Consider the following 6,404-nt stretch of genomic DNA (forward strand, 5'->3'; position numbering starts at 1 on the left):
CCTAAAGGCATAAATCAACCAGATGGGTTTTTACACTATTCAGCAATTATTGTGATGATCACCATCACCTAGGCTGCTTTATATTCAAGGTTTCCTAATTGAATTGAAATACCACCATGCACTAGCTGCTATGAGTCAAGGGTAGGGTCAGTGTTCTCAAAGAGTTTTAGAGCGGGAAGGATTTCAAAGATGCTAGAAGTGAGACCATGGTGGAATTTGAACAAGAAAATAAGAATTTGTGAAAATTGCATTTTACCAGAATGGGATTTGAACTCATATCCAAAGAGGATTAGCCTGGATCCTTAGATTACTAAAGTAGTGACACTACCACTACACCACCACCGAGGAAAGATGTTATAGGAAGACACTCTGGTCAACTACATCAAATGTTGCACATAGGGCAGGAAGGATAACGATGATTCATGGTAGCAGTGTCAGAGGATTTCATTTGTGATTTCGCTTTGGGTTATGTCAATGCTTTGGCAGTGGTGGGAACTGATTGGAGAGTTTCATTGTTGACATGTTTAAGCATGGTGTTGTGGGTAAATGGGTATGGAATAGGAGGCAACAGCTTGGTAGGAAGGAGAGGTTGGAGATGGGACAGTTGCTTACAAAACATAGAGGAGTCAAGGGATGAAGGCAGGGAGGAGAGAGGACCTGAGGAGAGGGAACTGTTTCTAAAATTAGCCAGCATAGAGGCCAGCAGGAGAAGTTGAGTCATTAGCGGTTTGGCACTGGGATAGGGAGAAGAGAGTGGGTCTTTCTAACGTGATGAGCTCCAAGAATGTGTGTGAGAATGTGTGACATATGTTAGGAAATTAGGTGAGTTTGAATTAGTAGGGAAAAGGTCAGGACAACAGAGGCTGGATAGGTGCTCTCAGTCTGAGAGAACATAATATCTATAAGCATCATGTACTTGGCATCGAAGATGAAAGCAGATGGTGAAAAGGAGATTTACATATACAATCAATGTTAGAATGCTATTGCGTGAGAGTCATTCTTCAAAACCTTCACTGCCTGTGTGCTAAAGAAGTTTCATGTTTCCCTGACTGCAAGTTGCCAATCCTCATGACCTCAGCAGGGTTTAAGGTTGGTTGTGAATGATCATGTACAGTTTTGGCAGTGGACAGTAGAACCCAATATTGTTTGATGTCTTCTGGCAAGGTTGTGTGATAACTGGCTAGACTAGTTATTCACCAGGTAAACATACATGCCACATGTTATTGGGAATTAGACTTAGCATCAGGAACAGAAAGACGCAGCACTGTGAAGTGACTGACATGACTGAAGAATCTACATTAGCAACCCTAAAAGACCTTTGAATCATTTTGAAAGACTTTTGAAAGATGGATACTTCACAAATGAAAAAGATGTCTCTTAAAGCTTTACCTAATAGCAGCTAGGTATCATTCAAATGTCCACTTCCATGCTTGGGCCATCCTTCATTGGTGAGTGGGAGCAAGAACAGTTTTCAGCCGGGAAAGAACTCAAAACGGTCAAACTAAAATGACATTAATTGACACCTGTTTGCAGGGATATATGGAGGACATGAGGATACAGGACAATTGAAAATCCTATTACTATCAGTGGTTTTAATTCAGTTTGGCACCTCTTTCACCTGTCATAGAACAAGCAGCAAGATGAACATCACTCCAAAGATTTAATGATTCTGATTATTTAAAACTGCAGCAATGAAACATTACTCTCTTTATCCCTTCTCGTTTCACAAAATTATCTCCAGTAATTCTGTTGTAAGTATCCACACCGATAAATAAATGTGAAATAATGAATACTTTAGAAAATCAGCAAACCTATCATTTTGTTACTCACAAATCAGAGTCGTTTGTTAACTATTGATAATTTGAGGCTGTAATTAATGGTGAGTGTGAATAGTATCCAGAGCAGATGATTGAACTGATAAACAGCATTGTACTCGGAAGTGCTTTGTTTGAAAAGTCAACTTGCACAATGAAAACCAAATGAGTCCATCAGTTTATTTTTATGACTCTCGATAAATGTTTCAATGTTTAGAGCTGTTGACCTATTCCATAGGTATGCAATGAAATGGTGCACCCAGTGTACCTTTTAACAATCTCCTAGATATTAAGGAGAGACACCACGACCTGCATAACTTAGAAACCTTAACTTAAAAAGCATTTGCAAAATAGAGATCATGTGGCTTATATTGGAATAATCTTCCTTGTAAGAGTTTTGTGTGTACCTTTGCTTGTGGCTCTTTGATCTTACTGAAACTTGTTGGTTGTCCAGTGCAAAGAGTTGACCTCAACCAAGTGTTGCAGACTGGCACATTCCAAAGTCCAGGACTATGTGCTGAGGGATGCACTAAAGCTGCCACCAAGGAACAATGGGGAAAGCTATAAGGTCTTTCTCCCAAAATAAAATGATGGACTGTTACATTTCGAGACTCCCACATTACCTAAATGGGAATGTAAATAGTTTCCTTTCATGACCAGAAAACATCTTTTTGCTGCAACTGGATTGAAGCTATAATGAGGAATGTCAAAATTCCACTGTATATTCTGCAAAGTCTGTACAGACCTGTTTTGTACTTGTTGTATTTACTTATAGATAATTTATCAATAAAGTATACTTTTGAAGTAAAGAAACACTAGGGAGGATTCAGTGCCTGTAGTCAGTGCACCATAATGATATGCCTGTAAGAAGTTAGAAAACACATGGGATATAAAGATAACATTTATTTCACCAAGTGCACATAGATTTTATATAAATTGCTTCCTCACAGTTTCTACTCTTCCCATTTAATTTCCAAAATAAACTAATACAACTTAAACCTCAAAGATAAGCAAAATAGTGTAATTTTTCAAATTTGTTGGGGAATGGAAATATTACAATTTGTAAAAACGTTTCTCCAAAAGTTTTGTGTGGCTAAGAGTATGTTATTTACAAGGTGGGTGAAGAATTACTTGTAACCTGATGCCCTGATTGCTACGTATAGCTCAATAATCATAAGTAGAGAAACTGTACATGAAGGAGTGCTGGACCAAACTAGTGAAGTGGTGGTTCCATATTTGAGATAGAGAGAAAGGAAAAGAGAGGGCATGAAGTTTATCAAGTTAAAGCCAAAGACTGAAAGCAGGCTTGAGAAGTTGAGAGATAAAGGATGATGGAAAGAGAGAGACCATTTGGGATAGGAGAGAGAGGTTATGGGGGAAAAGGCAGGTCATGAACTAATGAGAGGAGTTGTGTGGGTGGTGGAGGGAGACTAAGGGAAGCATAGGGATTCTGCACAGTGAAGGGCTGAGGCACTGTGAATGAGTGAAACAGTGCAAGATAGACTGCGTTAGAAAGTCTGAGGGAGAATTGTGCAGTACACGAGGGAATAAGGTGGCTAAAATTGAGGATTATAGTTATTACATGTGGCAAACAGGGTTATCATTTTTTATGGTGAGATAGAAACTAGAAAAATGCATTAGAAAATGAATAAAAAGGCAGAGTACCAGACATAATGAGAAAGTAGAAGAAATGTAAAAGGACAGAGCTCACATTGAAATTTTTGAAAGACATTTCTAAAGTCTTTTTGGACTTTGGATAGTACTTTTTGGGAGATGGAATGACATTGAGAGGTGTGAGTGAACAAAGAGGTCTCGATATTGTGAGAGATGGAAATTTCTTCATAAGGAGTTGTTGAGCATGATCACATGGAATATTTGACACATAGACTGACAGATTTAAGGGAAAAAATTAATAAGTAGAAGTTTACCAAAGCCTGCTTCCTTTATTATTATTATGTTTTCATCACACTTTATTGTAATTACGTTCAAATTTGTTGCAGCCATAGATTCAGAAGAAAAACAATTAATTAATTGGTTTAATTTGTTTCTGGTAAATTTTTTCCAATATATTAGCCACTATATATTGGTCACCAAGTGCACATATCATAAACCATTGCTTTCCCATTGTTCTATTACTGTAACATTTAAATGTATCAAGTATCACAACAAAGCTTTCTTGAATATGACATTGGATCCTATTGCACAATGGTAGTGTTCCTTCCTCTGGATTAGAAGGCTGAGCTCCATATCTCATCTGCCTGAGAGATGTGTCATCACACGCCTGAAAAGACACCACCTTCATAAGAGATTCAAACTTGCCATAGCAATTGCTGCTAGGGGCTCATTGTGGACAATTGCATTTAGAAATGCCTCTAGGTACTCACTGAAGAGGTTTCAGTATTTGTTGTCTTGCAGTTGTCCTGCTGTGAGGGAACATGGCATTGCTGTCAATTTCAAATGTTAGGGGTACTGAACATGTTATATTTACTGCTATTGACTTTGTGTGCAGGATCTCTGCATCTGAAACACATCAGGAAATTGACGCACGTTGTCTAAAGTTCACCAACACATGACCAACACATATTCCACAAGTTCTTTGAGAATTCCACCTAAAAGGAGTCTGTACTATGCTACTCCACCTTTAGAGATACTTTTAATCAAACTATTCCAACAGGTTATAACTTCCCTTTGAAGCTGAGAGGATTTGAAGCTGGGACACAATCACTGTGCCATAAGGTTCCCAAACTTTTACCCAGAGTTCTGGATTATTGGTCCAGTGTCACGTCCCCCTGCTCCACCTTATTGAAGTCTTCAAGAGAAAGAGAGTGACTGGTCATGGACAACTTGCCAGGTGTCTTACTCTGTCTGAATGAGAAATGAAAAAATGACACGAGGCCAGGTAGAGCAACATCAACTGCAGCAGAAGACAGGGACAAGAGATGAAGTAAGTAAGTTGGCATTCTTCCACTCTTTCCTGAGTTTAATACTAATTTGAATAAAGGAACCTCTACACCCAGGCCAACAAGCTTGCATTCAGGCAGTTGTACACCATCTACTTTAGTCATCTGCCATGTGACAACGAGGACCCCATATACCTTCACAGGAAAAGTGAGAGATGTCCATATATATTGCTTCATGAAAATTTGGTCTAATTAGCATTTGAGTGCTCAACCTGTAGGTTTCTGGTTTAACACATGCAAGAAGACTCAAGTTATTGTAATCAGCAATTTGGAGCAAAATTACGTGCTTGAGCAGAGTTTCAAACAGACATATTTTACAAACACGGTTCTTCCTTAGTCCTTGTTTCACCCTTTGGTCAAAATTTCCTCCAATTATTTCAGATGTGTCAAGAGTTCTACCTTGGCCAATGTGGGATTTTACGCTGATTTACAATCAACGAATAGCCAATAGAGAAACCTCGGAATTGAGTTTCAGTCATACTGTTAGATATTTTTATGTAAAATAAAAAATTAAATCAGTAGTTTTTGGTAACTAAGAGGTTAACAGCTCTTGCAATGTTTGAAGTAATTTTCCCATCCCCAGCTGCGTAAACAAACTCAATCAGGCACTGATGAAGTGCGGACAAGTGTCTGACGTTAAAATATGTTCAATTTACACCCATGGTACCAAGTAGATCCATCGATAAGCTTCATTCTGAGAACATTCTAATTGACCTTGACAGATAAAACGAACATGTTCTACCATTTTATGGACATGAGGAAATGAGAATGTGTCTCCATTTGATAGATTGTAGTATATGCTTAAGTGCATTAAATATTCCTGCAGGAGAAGGAGAAAGTTTTGAGATATTAGTTAATGTAACATTGCAAACCTACAGATTAAAGTTCTTAATGCAAGTGAGGGTCAAAGGAAACTGAATTGTAAACTTTCACGGAAATGTATAAATAATTTATATAATTGAAAGTGAAAAGATATGTATAAAAATGTAGCTGCAGTGTGGCTAAGGTCACCAGAGAAAGGTTGGTAATATGATGTTGAAGTGGTTGCTTAAGTGACATGTCAGTGAGGCAAAGCTGTACAATAGCCTAGAACAGAGCAAAATCTCTTCATGGGACGTTTCCATTTTAGAATTTGGTATTTCTTGGAATCTTTGTGATAATTTGTTTTCTTAACACGTAGCAACCTACTAATCAAAGAAATGCTGACAAACAGTTTTAAAGAAGCTAACAGGACAAGAAAAACTGTACAACCTAAAATAGCCTTGATTAAAGGCACATGACCAAGACTACTGCATCATTAACGTGGAAGTTAAAATCCTCTTTCTGACACTGAATTTTGGGGTTTTATTAGAAATCAGAAACCCAACATCCTGCGGCATAACATAAAAAAAAGAAATATTAGGAATGGGAAAAGAACTTAGTTATGACTTAACCAGCATCTATACCCAAATGTTATTATACAGACAATTTTGAACTAAAGTGCAACAAATATAGTCAAGACATTTTTGAAAGTGGAAGAAAATTCTGATATTACGAAATACAATGTTGGAAATTTCTAGGAATTTTTATTGTGATGTATGATCTCTGGAGTGAGCAATAACTCTGAAAGGTAAATTCGAGCTGAAAGAAT

This window comes from Chiloscyllium plagiosum, unplaced genomic scaffold, assembly GCF_037043375.1.
Source record: "Chiloscyllium plagiosum isolate Xiang-an unplaced genomic scaffold, Cpla_swu_hap1 HiC_scaffold_19, whole genome shotgun sequence".
NCBI lineage: Eukaryota > Metazoa > Chordata > Chondrichthyes > Orectolobiformes > Hemiscylliidae > Chiloscyllium > Chiloscyllium plagiosum.